The sequence below is a fragment of the Phacochoerus africanus genome, chromosome 15, assembly GCF_016906955.1.
Source record: "Phacochoerus africanus isolate WHEZ1 chromosome 15, ROS_Pafr_v1, whole genome shotgun sequence".
NCBI classification, from domain to species: Eukaryota; Metazoa; Chordata; class Mammalia; order Artiodactyla; family Suidae; genus Phacochoerus; species Phacochoerus africanus.
The window spans coordinates 11,167,445-11,184,687 of record NC_062558.1 but is presented as its reverse complement, the minus strand read 5'-3'; the positions used below and the strand labels follow the sequence as shown (position 1 = coordinate 11,184,687).

Here is a 17,243-nt window from a genome sequence, read left to right as displayed (position 1 = left end):
CTGCGCAGTATCTCTTTAAGGCACGCACTACCATTATCACTGTTTGGCCAGTAGGAAAGCTGAGGATTAGCGGGTTGAGAACAGGCTTGAGGTCACATGGCTGGGGAGTAAGGAGCCACACCTCAGGCAGGCATGGGATCCTAGCCACTGCTCCTCCCCGTTACCAGCTACCAGCACTGCCCGCGGATGGACTGTGATTGCTTGTGAGAAGCCGGATGTTACTCTGCCTCCTCCCAGACTCAATCGCTCCATATTTAAAGGAGCAATAATATCAGGCCCAAGCTTGTGCTGGGGAGGGGAGGGGAGGACCTGGGGGAGGAGAGGGTGTGGAGTTGGGGTGGCGCAACAACCAGGGAGGTGAGGTGCTTGCCGTTTTCCTGAGAAGTGAAAGATGGGGTTGAGAATAGAATCCAGGAGCCCATTCTCCAAACTTAGGCCATTTTCTCTTAGTCATGGCACTTAGAGGGTAAAAAAAAAAAAAAAAAAAAGCCAGGGGTTGGGGGACAAAGGCCAGGAGGCAGAGGATGAGGTTAATGAATAAGGTGGAGGTTGGAGAGGGGTTATCAAGAACGCCTCCTTCGAACTGTGGGTCTCCTCCAGACTGGCCTTGTCATTAAACAGTTGTAAATAAACAGCAAAGGGACGTGGTCCCCAGGGATGGCTCTGGGCCACTTGGGGCTTCTGTGATTCATGTGGGATCCTCGGGTCAGGGGAGAGCAGCAGCCTGGGGAACCTCAGCGGCCTCAATTGAGAAAAATGAGTTCTCTTAGCAAGACCTAAGAGATAGTGTTGAGGGCAAACAACTATGTTTGGAAGTTTTTTGACTGCTGAAGAGGGCAGGCTGAGGGTTGGTTGGCTATACTGAGAGATCTGGAAGAAGTACAGGAAGGAACTGAAAAAAAAAATAGGGAGAGAGAAGAAGGATCAATCATAAAATGAAATTCCTGAGGCTGACTTGGATGCCAAAGACAGCACATTTTTCGCCTGAGGAAAACATTCTTAATACAGCTCTGGGGGTGGTAGTTCCCTGAGTGATACAGATTAGTAATCAAATTATTTTTGAGGCTGATGAGCCCAGTGACAACGCTGGCACCTGGCCACATCATCTCACAGATGGGGTTCAGCAAATGTCTTCTCTTCTCGGTCACCTCAGCCTTTGTGGATACATTTCAAGAACTTGGGGCTGGCGAGGGCCAAAGTAAACAGGTCTTGGTTTGTTTTGGCCTTTTTTCAGCCACTCACTGTGATTGAGCAAACATGGATTGAACTGGTCCCCCAAAGATGCATCATGGGGCACACAGGCATGACTGTGAACATGATTTATAGTCTAATTGGGAAAGATGATTTTAGGGACTGAATTTTTTGTGCCCCCAACCCCACCATCCATATGTTGAAGCCCCAGTCGCTACTGCGACTGTATTTGGAGATTAAACCTTTACGGAAGTAATTAAGATTAAATGAGGTCATAAGGGTGGGCCCTGACTGGTTAGAATTAGTGTCCTTATAAGAAGAGAGACCAAAACTTGCTAGCTCTCTCCTTGCACATTCAACAAAGAAAGGGTGTGAAAGGACCAGGCAAAAAGGTGGCCATCTCTGACCCAGGACGAGACCCCCCACCAGAAAGTGCCTGTGCTGGCAGCCTGACCTCAGACTCCCAGGCTCCAGACCTGAGAAAAAACAAATGACTGCTGTTTAAGCCACTTGGTCGATTTTGTCATGGCAGCCGGTACTGAATAAGACAGAAGGCAGATACATAATAAATGATAAAAATAAGGCAGGAGGAAAGTGCTGTTAGAGTCAGGAAGAGGGCTACTGGGACAGAGAGGATGATGGGATGAAGCCAGCCTGAGAGTGCGCAGGGGAAGAGCTCCATGGCGAAGTACATAGAGACATGGTTGATATCTGAACCAGGGTGGACATTGAAACCATCTTTGGAGCATTAAGGACAAAACAGAGAAAAATCAAAAAAAGGAAGAGATGTCTGACTGCAGATGGACAGAGGAGCTGCAGGGGCTCTGATACATTCAGCCCTAAGTAACACACGGCTCTATACAAAGTGTGGTCCCTCACCCGTACACCTGTCAGAAACGCAAAAGGAGCTGGAGCCCAGTAAGCCATGCTTTCAAAAATCATCCAGGTGATTTGATAGCACTGTCAGTTAAGAAGCATGACTCTGAGCTGAACTGGAGGATTTTGGTTGCTTCCGCCTCAAAAGTGCTCCAAAGTTCATGCATCTGGTGTCAGGAAGCCCTGTGCCACTCATCTTGTTTTAGCAGCTGATGAGATTTTTACATCCTTTGTTTAACTTGAATCCTCACCCCTCATCTTCACAGGTATTGGACACCATCTCTAAACGAGCACCTTTTCCTCAGCTCTTTCCCCTAAAATCTTCTCCATCTGAGCAAATATTTACTGAGCCCAAGTTTCACATCCTGACATTTGCTGGAATATGACTGGGAGACATGGTGGCAGAAGACAAGGTCCCCCCTGCCTTCCCCCATTCCATTTAGTGAGGCATGTATCATGAAAAATAATTTTATCTCAAGCTAACATGAGCCTGGCATAAATGGATAGTACAGCCAACAGCTCTGGGAAGGGGCGGGGGTGCTTGGGGAAGGCGGAGTGAGGGCTTCTGCCCTGTGCCAAGTCCCTTCCCCTCCTCCAGAGTCCTCTGGCCCTGAAGATCCCCTATGCAATGCCCTCTTCCAACTGGCGGGGCAAAAAGAATGCCCGGCTGCTCCTTTCTAGCAGGTGTCTTCTTCTCCGTTCCTGTAGCTTTGAGCAGGGTCTCATTATCCCCATTTCCCCACTGAAGGCAGGCTGGTTCGTGTTCCCCTGGCCAAGCCCCTCTCTGTCTTCTCTGCCCACTCCTCACTGCGTGTGGATGTCCAGGGGAAGAAAACAGGAAGGAGGCTCTTCCTTGGGGCCAGCCCTGTGGGCCAGCCCGCACCACCACCCTCTCTGGCCAGCCAGCAGTGTGGTCACTGTGACACCCAAGCCGAGGACGGGAACTCCAGGCCACTGGCCGAGCACTGCTGGCCACGGCCCAGAAATGCCTGTCTATGGGTCTCTGAGCCAGAACCTTCTCTGTGCTTGGCACAAGGGCTGCTCTGACCTGAGGCCAGGGTCCTCTTTTCCAAAACAAAAATCTGAGTCACTTCTCTGCTTAAAAACTCCTATAGCTACACATCCTATATATATATATATATATATATATATATATGCTTTCTTATCTACCCTGTAGCTTCCAGTTGCTGGAGAACAAAGTCCATGGTCAAAGGGCCTCTTTGCATTCTTCCAGCTTTATTCCCACCACTGTCCTGCCAGATCCAGCTTCCCTCGGCTATTCAAAGCTTCCCAAATAGATCACACTCTTTGATGCCTTATCTTTAAATATGCTATGCTCTCTACCTGAGCACCTCCCTGCCCTTTCTCTGCCTAGCACACTCCTATCTATTCTGCAAAACCCATCCCATCATCACCTCATCTGTAAAACTCTGTTAGCCTCCCCTCGGTAAGACTGGTAGTTCTGGCCTTTGTGTCTCTATGGCATTTGGCCATCCTCTCGCAGTCCACCTGGTTTTACCATGGCTCTTGCACTGCTCTTTTATCTTGAGGATGGTCACTTGTTCACCTTTGTATCCCCAGCGCCTAGCACAGTGCCTGGCCCTAGGGAGGAGGAAAGTAGTGGGGAGCTGGGCTGACCACGTCATAGCCACTGTTCCTCCATCAGAAGGGAAGAGCATTTCAAGGAGGAAGAACACAGACTCTTCTTCCTTGCAGAGGTTTAATACCAAGGGAAGTAGTCACATGGGGGGACAGCCTAGGCTCAGTCCTGTCATGGCATAGAAGGAAGGACTAGCTGTCACTGTTGCTGGAGAACACTGGGACCCCACCTAGGAAAGGACTAAAGGGCTGGGAAGGGACCCAGACTTTGCCTGATATACCAGACTCACCTCCCCATGTCCCTTGTGGACTGCCATCAGTAAAGGAAGCAGTCCAGGCCCCATCCACACTTCCCTTCCAGGATGGTCACTTGTGCCCTGACCCCAACTCGAACCACACACGTGCCAGTCTCCAGCCGAACTGTGGTCTGGCTGGATCCAGACTCCCCGAGCTATTTCATAGCTTCCCAAAGGGGCCACACTGTGAAGGTCTTTCTAAAGAGCAGTCTCATCTACTCTTAATTCTCCCTCCAGAGTGTGGGCTTCTAAAAGTCACCTCTCAAGCTTTGGCCCATGTCTGTCACTTCTTCACATGTCTGGCCACAGTCTCCTCCCTGGTCCTCTCACCTGCCAATCTTCCTCTTTTCTTTCCTCAGGAGTGCAAGTTGGCAGCTGGCATGTGTCTTCTGAAAGGAAGACCAGAGGGGAAGCATGAACCCACCAGTCTCTCTTTCAGGAAGCTGCTGGTGAATCAACACTGAGAATGGTTTGTGAGATGGTCAGACTGTCCCACTTCTGAGAAGGGATGGAGAAAGGGCAGGACACCCGAGTCCTCATGCTAGTGGGAAGGGGCCTGAATGGGGAAAACCCAGGAAAATTCTTGTACCACATCACATCCCTGCAGGTCCTGCTCCAGTGACTTGTAACCCTGAATCAAATCCTGCAGTCACATTATGTGGTTTTTGCATTTCTCAGCCACCTCCAGAAACTGAGAAGATCCTGGTTCTCCCATTCTGAAGATGGTAATAAAGATACTCCAGACAACAGAAAATACCGTGTCTATTTGTCTGATACAGTGTTCATTTGTCTGTTGTTTCCAACAACTGCAAGCTTTTTTTTTTTAGGGTTGCCCCTGTGGCATATGGAAGTTCCCAGGCTAGGGGTACAGCTACAGCTGTACAGAGCTACAGCTACAGCTGCCAGTCTGCACCACAGCCACAGAAACGCCAGATCCTAGCTGAATCTGTGACCTATACCACAGCTCGTGACAACACTGGATCCTTAACCCACTGAGCGAGGCCAGGGATGGAGCCCACATCCTCATAGATCCTAGCTGAGTTTGATTCTGCTGATCCACAATGGAAACTCCTGCAAGTCTGTTTTTTAAATAATTTACATATGGTTCTATAGAGTATAAATGAAAGGCCAATGCTCCATGGAAATTAAGAGAGAATAAAGAGGGATATACTGGTGTAGTTGCCTGACTGACTGACTCACTAGCTTGCATTCCTTCCTTTGTTCATTCATTCATTCATTTCTAAAGTTATTTGTCCACCTGTCCATTCAGTCCATGTACTTTTAAATATCGCATATGTTCTTCCGCTCCCCAAACTATCAGAAAAGGAAGTATATATTCTAGCCCTTACAGAATCTTTCACTTTATGGGCTGTTCTCACAATCACCATATTTTTGAACAAAAATATATTGCTTGGGAAAAAAAATCAGCCTGACACCACTATAGTCAATGCTAGGTTGGGGTGCTTACAAAGGTCACCTGATAGAATTGCTTTTTTTTTTTTTTAAAAAAAAGGGAAGCACAGTATTACAGTACAGATTCAGTAACTGCTTGGGGGTATAGCCTTACAATTACAAGTGCCGAATTTTGTAAAGGATCATTTTTCAAAAAGCCATGCACTAAGTTGTTACACTGTGGATGTCAAAAAGATATACTTTCTAAAGGATTTGATTAGATATTTTTCAAAGTGCCATATTAATGGCCGTTAAGTACATGAAAAGATGTTCAACATCATTAGTCATTAGGGAAAAGCAAGTGAAAACCACAAGATAATGCTTCATGTCCATGAGCATGGCCAGAATCAAAACTGCAAACAATAACAAGTGTTGATGAGGATGGGGAGAAATTGGAACCATCACACATTATTGATGTGGGTGTAAAATGTGGAAGCAGTTTGGCCATCACTCAAAATCATAAATACAGTTATCATATGACCTAGCAATTCTACTCCTAGGTATATAACTAAGAGAAATGAAAACATATGTCCATGCAAAAACGTGTACACAAATGTTCCTAGCAGCGTTATTCATAATGCTTAATAAAGCAGAAACAACTTGGAGTTCCTGCTGTGGCACAGTGGGTCACTACAGAGGTGATGCAGGTTTGACCCCCCGGCCCAGCACAGTGGGTAAAGGATCTGGTGTTGCTGCAGTTGCTATGGACGTCGCAGCTGCAGCTCAAATTCGATTCCTAGCCTGGGAACTTCTATATGCCGTGGGTTCAGCAGAAAGAAAAAGAAAGTAGAAACAACTTAAATGTTCATCAACTAATGAATGGTTAAGAAAAATATGGAATATACTCACAGTGGAATCTTAATTGGCGATATAAAGGAATGAAGGTCCAACACATGGTATGACATGGATAAACTTTAAAAGCATTATGTTAAATGAACGAAGCCAGCCACAAAACCCCCACAATATTACATGATTCCATTTATATGAAATGTCCAAAATAGACAAGTTCTTAAAAACAGAAAGTAGATTAGTGGTTGCCAGGGACTGAGGAGGGGTGGGGGTGGGAATGAGGAGTGACCGCTCATGGGGCAAGGTTTTTATGGAGAGATAAAAATGTCCTGCAATTAGACAGCAATGACGGTTACACAACTCTATAAAGGTACTAAAATCCACCAGACTGTACATTTTAAAAGGATGAATTTCATGGTATGTGAATCTTATCTCCAAAAAGCTGTTATTTTAAAAAGAAACAAACACTTTCTGGGTTAATAAGAGCCAACTCTTTTCAGAGTGTAAGGATGATGATAAAGCCCAGAACACAGATATTAGGTTCAAAACAGGGTTCTAGTGATGTCAAGATGTGAGTCAAGTGTTGACTGCTTCGTAAACGGGGAGAGTTGGGGAAACGCTGTATTTTAAATGTATTAGTATACATGGTATGGGATTTTAAATGTGCATCGCTAAAATCATATATTAAATATTTGGAAACATGTATACATTGACATCAGCTGTTTTTTATACAACCACCCTTGTCGGAAGGCCCAAGGATCTGTATTAGATGCCAGCAGTGTGTGAGGCACTATCTGTCCATCTGACTCAACACAGACATGGTTCTGACCTCAACAGAGCTTTCAGCCTCGTTCGACTGAATTAAAATGGAGCTTAAGTTTAAGGTCATTTCTATGAAAGTTTGTAAAATTGATTACAACACCTTGTGGGTCGTTCTTAATAACTGGTGGGGACCCTAGGTTGCTTGGAGCTCAGATGAAAGCTTTGGATGTTTTTCCCATAAACATACAGAAAATTATGCATCTTCTCCCAGGGCGTTCACATATGCAATACCCCCTGCCGCCCCACCTACACACGCCATGCCCCTGGTTGGCTTCCTTGCTTTGAGATCGTTCTTTACTGAATTCACTTGCATCTAGACCCATTCTCCAGTGTATGTGTTTAGACACATAAACAATGAGGACAAGAGCTGGAGGCCTGAGAAGGTGCCCCATGACCTGACCCCTGGGGATGCAGGGATCACTGTGGAAAGAGCAGAGGGCCTGGCGAACCTGCCCTCCCCCTTCCACCCTGGGCAGCCCTGGCTTCCACCTAGGATCAATGCCAAAGAAAGCCCTCTATTAGTTACGAAGTCCCAACCCCCTTATTGTAAGTACAAATGAAAGCCACCCAGGTGACTCACCCAAGGTCACGTGGCAAGGCAGTGACAAGGCTCCCTAGACAGTGTTCTCTCTGTCCCCACACCTCTCCCTGGGAATGAACACAGGTTGGCAGCTAAGCATTTAGCCAACTGGTAAAGGAAGGGTTTTTCTAGACAGAGAGTTGGGTAAAGAAAGAGGGAGAAGGTGCGGAGGCCACAATGGGGACAGTGTGAGCCTTTGGATGGTTCAGCATGCAGCCACCATGGCGAGCCTTAGGCCTGCGCATGGGTGGGTGGAAGTCTAGGTTGCTAAAAATTGCCAACCTCTGCCTTGTAAATCTCTCCCCTGTATCCCCAAAGTGACATCACCTTCTGCCAAGACTCCCTGCTTTTTTTCCTACTCCCTGTCTTTCTCCTGTCATTCGGCTTGGCCGGGATAAGATCCATAAGCGGGAGGATGAGGGTGGAAAGGCAAGGATCCAGTGGATTAGAGACACAGGAGTGGCTCAGCAAAGGAATTGTCAAGCTCCTGCTCTAAATTGCTGGCCCCCTCTCTCTGGGCTCTAGGAAACCTCCCCCAGAGGCAAGGAGAGCATCTTAACCCCAAGGCAGAACTCAGTCCTTGCTCTGTTGCAACTGGCTTTGGTGAAGCCCAGCACAGGGAACTGGGAAGATCACATCTGGCCCCAGGGAACCAGGCATGAGTGTGCAAAAAAGGACGGAGATGGAACCCCCAAACCTGGGAATCTGAGGGAATCTAGGAGAATGAAAGAGTGGGTGGGGTGGGATCTGAGCCTGGGGGAGGAGTCTGATTGAAGTCAGTGGAAGGGGCTGTTGGTTCAGGCAGAATGGAGGATGTGGTTAGAGGTTTGATGGAAACCAGTGAGCAGACCAGGCTAGCTAGGGTGAAGGACTTAGTCTGGAAAGTATGGGGAAGTTAGGATAGGAGGTGAGTGAAGGTCAGATTGCAGAGAGCATGGAATAGGAAATGAAAGGTAAGGGATCTGGGTCTGCCTAGAGGCACAGGAGCTTCGAAGGGAATGAGAGATAAGGAGAGGCTCTTAGGCAACATCAGGTGATATTAGGGAGTGTGGCTCAGACTTGAGCAGGGACATGGAAAAGGGAAGGAAGGAATGAGAGGCATGAAGAAAAAATCTGTGGGATTCGTGATGGGTAAGATATGAACAGAGGGGAAAGGGAAGATAACTCCAAGGTTTTTGAGTGGACTGTCTAGGATAACTGCAATTGCATGAGCAGGAAGGACGCCAGAGGAGATGGCCTGGTTAAGAAAATGATGAGTTTAGTCAACATGTAGCACCAAAGATGACTTACTCAAGTGGAAACTGTTTTAGAGATTCTTGGAGGTGCAGAGCTGAAGCAAGGGAGAAGGCTCAGGCAGGAGGCGGAGCCCAGGATTTGTCTGAACTGCTGCGGGTGGATAAAGAGATGGCAGATTTAAGTGCCTGTTCCTCCTGAACTCCCTAGGAGGCTGAGGTACAGAGACTGCCATTAGACCTCTAGACAGGCTGGCACTTGGTGCACAGCTGCCGCAGATGAGGTCCATGGAAAGGGCTTATGTATGAACCAAGAACGCAGAGGAAGAAGGAGCTTAAGGGGAATGACAAATTACTTATATAACCTAAACAATTTGATGGTCCCATAAACCCTACATCTTTTAGATCCCTTTAAGGACTATTTCGACTCAGAGAACGTAGGAAACTCCAGGTGACCAGAAGATAGGCTCCAGGACCCCCCAAATCATCCCAAATTACATACTTTATCCTGACTCTTGAGACAAGAACTGTTATAAGAGTCTCCCGCATGCTCCTCCTAAGACCTCAAGCTCGCTTCTCTCTGATCCGCTTTATAAGCTGCCACCCCAATGTGATCACAGCCCCTTCACCTGAGTTCATATATCAACATCTCCCTGCCCTCCAAATAAAGTCCAATGGCTCCTGAGAGCCTTGAGAATAAGGTCCAAACCCCTCAGCCACCATGTTTGAGTCTATCTTACTTTTCACCCTTATCTTTATTGTCCTTTGATACTCTTCACTCCAGCCAAAATGAGTCATTCAAAGGGTGCCTTCTTGCCTCCCTTTTATTTACATTCTTTGACCACAGCCAGCATCCCAAGTTTCCATGGCCATACCCCAATCATCCTTTGAGATCGTTTCCAAATGCCACTTCCTCCAGGAAGCACTCCCAGATTCTCCAGACAGAAGAATTCTCTCCATTCTCTGACCTCATGACACTTTATTGGTGCCTCTTTTGTGGCACCAAAGTCCGCATCTCATCTGGCAGTTATTTACCTTTATGTATTATGTCCTCTACTAGACTGTAAACCCACTGAGAACAGATATGCCCCCTCCATGGTGGGGAAAGACTGCGTTCTGTGAGTAACGAAGGGGCTGAAGAAGGGGAGAAATATTAAACAAATGCCGAAAATGAGTCACAAATGAGAAACCTCAGGCTCTAGGGGGTTACATAACTAGGCAAGGTCACCCAGGAAGAAAGTAACAGACCAAGACTCAACCCATGTCTTTCTGACCTGAAACTCTTCATTTTCCTAGGGATTGTGCCTGGCGGTGTTTTATGGGGCATTTTCCCACAAGTTAAGTGTTTCTCTCAATGACCCTATCAGAGATGTGGTACTGTTATCTTCATTTTCAAATGAAAACAGGGAAGCGACTTTCCCAAAGTCACACAGCTAGCAACTGGAAGAATCTAAACCCAGAACTGTGTCTCCCGACCTCTGATCTTCTTTCCACTCACCCAGGCTGCCAGGCTGCCAGTGATGAGCTGGGGGTTGGGAACTTTAGCTTGGGACATCCACTCACAACCGCCTAAATGGACATGGCCAGGGTTCAGCGCCCAGCATCTGCGTACAGAGCAGACCAAAGGTAAACCAATGCCTGTAAGAGCATCTTCGAAGGTGCTGGAGTATCAGATCTCTGGTAACCTGCCTGCAGCAGGAACTGGGGGTGGGGCAGAGCGTACACCTGAACCTAAGGGAGAGGAGAGCTGGTTTCTCATTGCAAAGGCTTCTGGAGAACACAGAGACTTCTTGAGGCCAGGGAGAAAGTGGGGGGGGGGGGAATCAACGTTAATTTAGGAACCAGAGAAAGATGTGATGCTCTGAGTGGCGAAACCAGAGGTGGGACCAGTCTCTCACAGGCAGGTAATGGTACCCCTTCCCCCAGAAGAACTAAACCAGAACTCGGGGAAGAATCTCCAATGGGCCCATGTGTGTCCCACTGGGATTTCAGCAGCTGGGGAGTCCAAGAGAACCAACTGGAAGACCCTCAGAGGAGGAAGGTGCACGAAGCAGGGGGACTGTGGTCCTGGTGCCTGCAAAGTTGTTGGGAGAACTGCCCTGTTGAAAGGGAGATGAGTCCACGAGATAAAAACTACGCTCAACAGCGAGCTCTAAACACTGAGCGAGTGCACTCCTTCGAGCCCCTGCCTAGTGAGTGATGGTGCCAGGTTCTGCGTGGGTGGATTTCAGGCCACAATAGGGAAGAAGGCAATGGGAGCGGAGGAAAATGTTAGTGAACTGTCACCAGGAGAGAAAAGGGGAAGGCTCCCCTTGCCCAGCACCGGCGTTGGTTATCTTAGTTCTAATCCCCTCGGCTGCCTTGAGTGCTGGGCAAGGTAAGAGCTGGGGTCTGCTGCCCACCCACCGCCGACCTGGAGCGTTGCTTGGAAACAACATCCGGCGCCTCTATCAACCCACCCACCGGGTCTAGGTAAAAAGTGCATTGGAATACGCAGTCTCCAGCCTGCTCTCTTAATCAAACCGTCATCGTGAGTAATAATTATACCTTGGGAAACAGCAGAGTGACTCAAAAAGCTGCCCCCTCCCCCTCCGCCACCCCCTCGCACAGCTCAGAGCTTTGTGCTGGGTATGGAGAACCCTGGAGAGTGAAGCCACCATTTTCTCCTGCCCGTCGGTCCTCTGAGCCCCTTAAATGACCATGTGGACTCCAGGGTCTGAGGGGCAGGAATAGAAAGTCTCTTTGCTGGTCAAAGAGCTAATGAGGCTTGGCTGTTCACAGACACAGTAGGGTGGGGGTGGGGACAAGAAGCAAATTCTGTCTTATCCATGAAGCACGTCCCTGAGACAGCCTACATATGCCCACTTCTGCCCTTTAGAAGATAACCTTTTTCCCCAGCAAAAAAAAAAAAAAGATGTCCTTTCCCCGCCAGCTCAGATGAACTCTAAGTAAATCAATATAATGATAAGGAGAGCTAACATTTATTGGATGCCTACTGTGTGCCTGAGAAAGGACTGAATGTTTTATGTACAGTCGAGGCTATTAAGCTGGCGCATAAGGCTATCTGGGACATTATAATACTGGGTTTTTTTTTTTTTTTTTGGCTGCGCCTGAGGCATGCAGAAGTTTCCAGGCCAGGGATTGAACCCGCACCACAGCAGTGACAACACCAGATCCTTCAGTGCTAGGCCACCAGGGAATGCTGACATTAAAGTATTTGAATAGTCTACCCAAGTTGGCAGATATCCGGTACCCCAGTGCCCTGACTGCCTGCCACATCCACACCCTAGAATCCCTGTGACCGTGGACACCGTGGGGTCATTTCTGTTAGATCCTTGCCCACACCTTAGTGGCTATTAATATTTTGAACATGTCTCTTGGTGTACTCTCACAAAAAGCCCTCTTGTCACCTCCATCCCAGAGATGACAAAGAGAGGACTGCGTGACTCAGGCAAGCCAAGGTCACATAGTGGGTTCCAGAGCTGGAGCTGGAGCTCAGGCTGACTGACCAGGTCTGGGTACAACCATGTTAGTGTGGCAGAGGCCCTCGCCCCTCTCCCTGCCCACCTCCTTCACCCTAGAACTGGCCTGGAGTCTATGAGAAACTTGATCGTGGAGCCAAAAAGAACTTCTGTTAAAGACCTCTCTTTGCCGGAGCCCCTCAGCCACCCAGGCAGAGCCACATGGTCCCAAGTCTATGACTCCTGGGCAGGGAGAAAACTAGGGATCAGGAAACCTACCATGAGGGATTCACCCAAGTTCAGCTCCCTCCCCTCCCCTACCTCAACTGAACTTGTCTTAGCAGGATTCAGAGTACATGGAACTACGGCTATCACCATGGAGGGCTAGGTGCTAAGAGATATACTTGTCCAGAGTCCTCTCAACAGTGGGAAAAGGGTGTGAACTTTAGTAGGAGGATTTAGGCTGGAGCGGGTAAGGGTCTCTGTCTGAGGGATATGCATGATGCTAGGTCAGAGGCACACAGAGTCCAGCCCCTAAAGATCATCTGTAAGTTGGACACCACTGAGTCCAGGCTAGAGTTATGGGATGAATGATGTCCCTAGAAACATTGGCTTGGTCCCAGAACCACACCCACATCCATGGTCACTAGTTGTGGAGTGTTGTTGCCCTTGGTGTGGTAACAGGTGCTCCCCCAACCCAGTACAAGGGTCTATAGTGAGAGTTAGAGAATGCTAAGCCTCGTGATACAGAGGGCATCTCCACATAACTGACCATAGCCTTGATCATGCAAATACATGCAGGACAAATTTCTGAGACCGGACACATTTAAACATTTCACAAGTGGAATATCTGTAACTATCTCTGGCCCAGAGTTTCTCTGAATACTGTTTGGCAAATACTGTTTGGCAATGCTGTTCTGAAGGGCTGGGGACCAAATGCTATCACTGAGCAAGATCTAGGGGAGAGATGGGGAGATCTAGCCACTGGAAAGAGGCACCATTTTTAACCCAACAGTTCCTTCAAGGGAAGTGCACTTTCCATTTCCTCTTTCTCTGAACAAATTCTGAACTCCCTCCAGGTTCCCATTTAGGAGGCCCCTAATTTGCTCTTACAAATGCCCCCATTAAAGTCAAAACAAGGCATCTTACTTTATCTACCCCTGAGCTCTATTTTTCTAATAAGGTACTCATTATAAAAATGGGAGTATCAACAGCTAAATTGTATGGTGAATCTGTTTGTGTCATGCACTGTGCTAGGTGTATTACCTGGATTCTCCCTTTTAATTCATTCCCATTTCCCTCCAGTGAATTCTACTTGGAGTCACTCCTTCCCTACCCCTGCCATCTTCCAAGACAAGAGCTGCATATTTCCTCCCCTTGAAGCAGGTCAACGGCAATGCTGAAAAGAATGACCCAGGCCATTTACATTCCTTATAAGGAGCCACCCAACTACCTGGGCAAACAGATACTCTTGTCCTTATTTCTGGAAAGAGATTCTGGGGCCCGAGGAACTAAGTGGTTTACTTGATGCCTCACAGCAGGCAAGTGGCCAAGCTGATGCTGGAATCCAGGTCCATCAGGCTCCAAAGACCAAGACATTGTTTGTTTGTTTGTTTTTTCAAGGGCAGCATATGGAGGTTCCCAGGCTAGGGGGTGAATCAGAGCTGAAGCTGCCGGCCTACACCACAGCCACAGACATAGCAACACTGGATCTGAGACGTGTCTGCAGCCTACACTGCAGCTCACGGCAACCCCAGATCCTTAACCCACTGAGTGGGGCCAGGGATTGAACCTGTGGCCTCAAAGATACCAGTCAGGTTCGTTACCGCTGAGCCACAATGGGAACTCCCGGAGTTTTTGTTGTTGTTGTTGTTGTTTTTAGAAATAACATGGTTAATCAGAGAAGGAGCCTCAAAGTGGAATCTAGGAGTACTGGTCACAAGATAATATGTCCTGAGGCTGTCCACTTGGTACCTGGGCACCCTCCACCTTTTACTTCCTAGCACAGGAGCACCCTCAGCTTCCTTCTAGAGGAGGGCTGCCAGATAAAACACCAGACACCCATTTTACATGAATTTTAGATAAACAGTGGGTAATGTCTTAGTGTAAGTATACCCCCAATATTGCATGGGACATACTTATACTCCTTTTTTTTTTTTTTTTCTTTTTAGGGCTACACCCATAGCTTATGGAAGTTCCCAGGCTGGAGTCAAATCGGAGCTACAGCTGCTGGGCTACACCACAGCTCACAGGAACATTGGATCCTTAACCTACTGAGCGAGGCTGGGGATAGAACCAGCATCCTTATGGATGCTAGTCGGGTTTGTTACTGCCGAGCCACAACATGAACTCTAGGATATACTTATACTTGACAGATATTCATGGCTTACCTGAAATTCAAATCTGAGCGACCTGTATTTTCATTTGCTAAATCTGGCAGCCCCGCCCTGAGTCAAGCGGAGGCTGATGGCTCTGGTCCCAAGTAACAGGAGTTGCCATGGCAGCCTGGGCAGGCCCTTCTGGCGCCATCCCAGCTCACCTCGCCCCTGCACACCCGAGCTACTTTCAGTTTCCTGGGTGCGTCACGCTGCTGCTTCTGCTCTTGGGTCCAGCACTTGCTGGGCCCTGTGCTGTTCATTCCCCCCCCACCCGCCCCCGTGGCTAATTCTACTGATCCTTCAGGTCCCCACCTAGAGTCAATTCTGCCGGGAAGCCTTCCTGGACATCGTGATGGGCTCCTCCCAACCCCCAGTGCTGGGCTGGTCAGCACCTGCCCCTTACCGCCCCAGGGCTGGGTCCCAGGCACCTGGCCTCAGGTAGGAAGTCAGCAAATGCTTACTGAATGAGGGACAAGAGCAGAGAGTCCTGCTGGAGCTGGTCTCTTGAATGTGACTCCTTCCCTCCCCTCTCCATCTCCACTCGCTTTCTCCTCTCTGCCTCCTCTCCCTCCGGCCACCCCGAGGCGTGAAAGTTCCACTACTGCATTCCTTGGCCACAAGGGATGGAGACAACACCTCGAGCCCCTTCGCTGATCCTTCCGCACCGATTGCCTGAGGGCTCCTGTCCAGTTATGGGTCATAGGAAAGCTCTTCCTCCTCTGGCTTCTGAATCCCCCTGGAGAATGCCCCCTCCGTGTCCACAATTCCGCTCTCCTTCACCTCCAAGCCCCTCAGAGGAGGAGCCTGACTGGACTGAGCTCCAAGTTCGGGGTGTGGGGAGACTCCAGCGTCAGATGGCTGAGGGTTAGGGCAGGTGGTGGGGCTCGGTGGGCTCAGAACATCACCCATATGTCGCCTGTTCACCCACCCAAGGCTTTGCCCACGCACAGCCTGACAGGAGGAGAAGGTGGCACAGAATTTAACCCCTTAGGGGCATTCTGAAATAGTTTTGCAAAGACCTAGGGTGGCAGCAAGCGGTGTAACTTTAGTCCCCACAATACACACACACACACACACACACACACACACACACACACACACACACACACACACACACACACACACTGTTCTGCCTCTACTCCTCGACAAGCCCTGCTTACTTCCAGTCGGAGCAAGAATCAAATGCGGGGAGCAGCCGGGTGTGTGTGGGAATGTGACCAGGGTGGGTCTGCCAAAGGGGACAGCAGGAGCAGAGCTGGGCGCGGCAAAGGGCTACAATACCGGAGTTGAGGTTGAGCTGGGAAAGCTCTCCAGTCTGACCTTCAGAGGCGGGTGGCCTTTCTGCGCCCTCTCATCACCCCCTGCCCCAGCCTCTCCGCTCTGAATATGTTAAGAGGACTAAGAGGGAGAAACACCCTTTACTCTCAACTTAACTCCAAAAATAGAATCCCCCCCCTCCCCGCAGCTCCACTTCTGGGTGCGTGGCTCCTGGTCCAGACACTCGCTCGCGTCCGGGTCCCCCCAACCTCCCACCTCGTCCAGCCTCCAACTTCTGGCTGGGCGCTCAGCCCCGATCGCGGGAGGGGGACTCACAAGGAGGGAAGCGCCGGCTCCCGGCGGCAGCTCTTCGGCTCGGCCAGGTGCGGGGCTGCGGCAGGTACAGGTGCGGCGGGGACTGCGCAGGTAAGGAAGGGGTTCCTCGGAGGGGCTTCGCGGCGGCTCCGGAGGCCTCCGCTGAGTAAGAGCGCTGACAGGTTTGTGTTTTCCCCTCTCCCCCTCCGACTTAACCACACCCCTGCTGCTCTCCTCCCCACTTCCTTAAAGGGTGGGGTGTGTTGTCTGCGGTGCTGAGCGTGTGTGCGGCTCCAGCCTCTTACCATAAACTCTGAAATAGACGCCGCCGCCAATTCTTAGAGCTACAAGTGCCCACCTGGCTGCCAAGGCGGACCCTGGGTGGGGGGGTGAGGGGGTGGGGGGAGGTGTCTTCTGTTGCTCTTTGCCCCCTGTGAGCAGTGGAGCTCCCAATTCTTACTACGCCTCCCTCTGCCTTTCTCTCCACTTGGAAACTTGGGAAGGTCACGCTTAGAGGTTGGCTTTTCCTCTTAGCCCCCAGGTAGGTTTCAGAGGTGGAGACTGTCACTTGCCTGTCACACTGCCGTCCTTGTTGTCCCTCCTGGTCTCTTCATGCCCTAAAGTGTCCAGCCTCTTCTGGGGGCACCAGCGACCAGGTGACTCTCACCAAGGATCTTGGCAGAACTCATCCAAAGCCCTAACAACACGGACGAGGTCCTTGCCCTGTAACAGCCAGGACCAGAGTGGGGCACAAGAACAGTCATAGAAGTTGAGTGGCCTTTTCTCACAGCAGCCCACTTTGTTGCCCAGAACCAAGAGGCCGGTTCACCTCTTCACTCAGGCCAGCAGGGCAGTGAGAGCTGAGGCAGTGACTCAAGGGCACTTAGCAACCCCTTTCCCTATCACTGGAAAGATTCCAGACTTTCTCCTGAGTAGGAGGAGGTGAACAGGGCTTAGCATTAAGGTCAAAAAGCTGGTGTGTCACTCAGCGTTCC

General features: G+C 49.4%; 1 protein-coding gene across 7 annotated transcripts in view; it reads right to left on the bottom strand.

Annotated features, from left to right (window-relative positions):
- PTK2B (protein tyrosine kinase 2 beta) overlaps positions 1 to 16,467 on the bottom strand; it is a 131,965-nt gene extending 115,498 nt beyond the window's left edge. For 6 of the 7 annotated variants that reach the window (XM_047761491.1, XM_047761496.1, XM_047761495.1 and 3 more), the window contains exon 1: positions 16,270 to 16,467. The gene's annotated coding sequence lies outside the window, so the exon portion shown is untranslated. Of the gene's footprint in view, positions 1 to 10,335; positions 10,442 to 16,269 lie in introns of all 7 variants that reach the window. The other variant, XM_047761494.1, reaches the window with a different exon arrangement.
- Between the last annotated feature and the right edge of the window lie 776 nt (positions 16,468 to 17,243).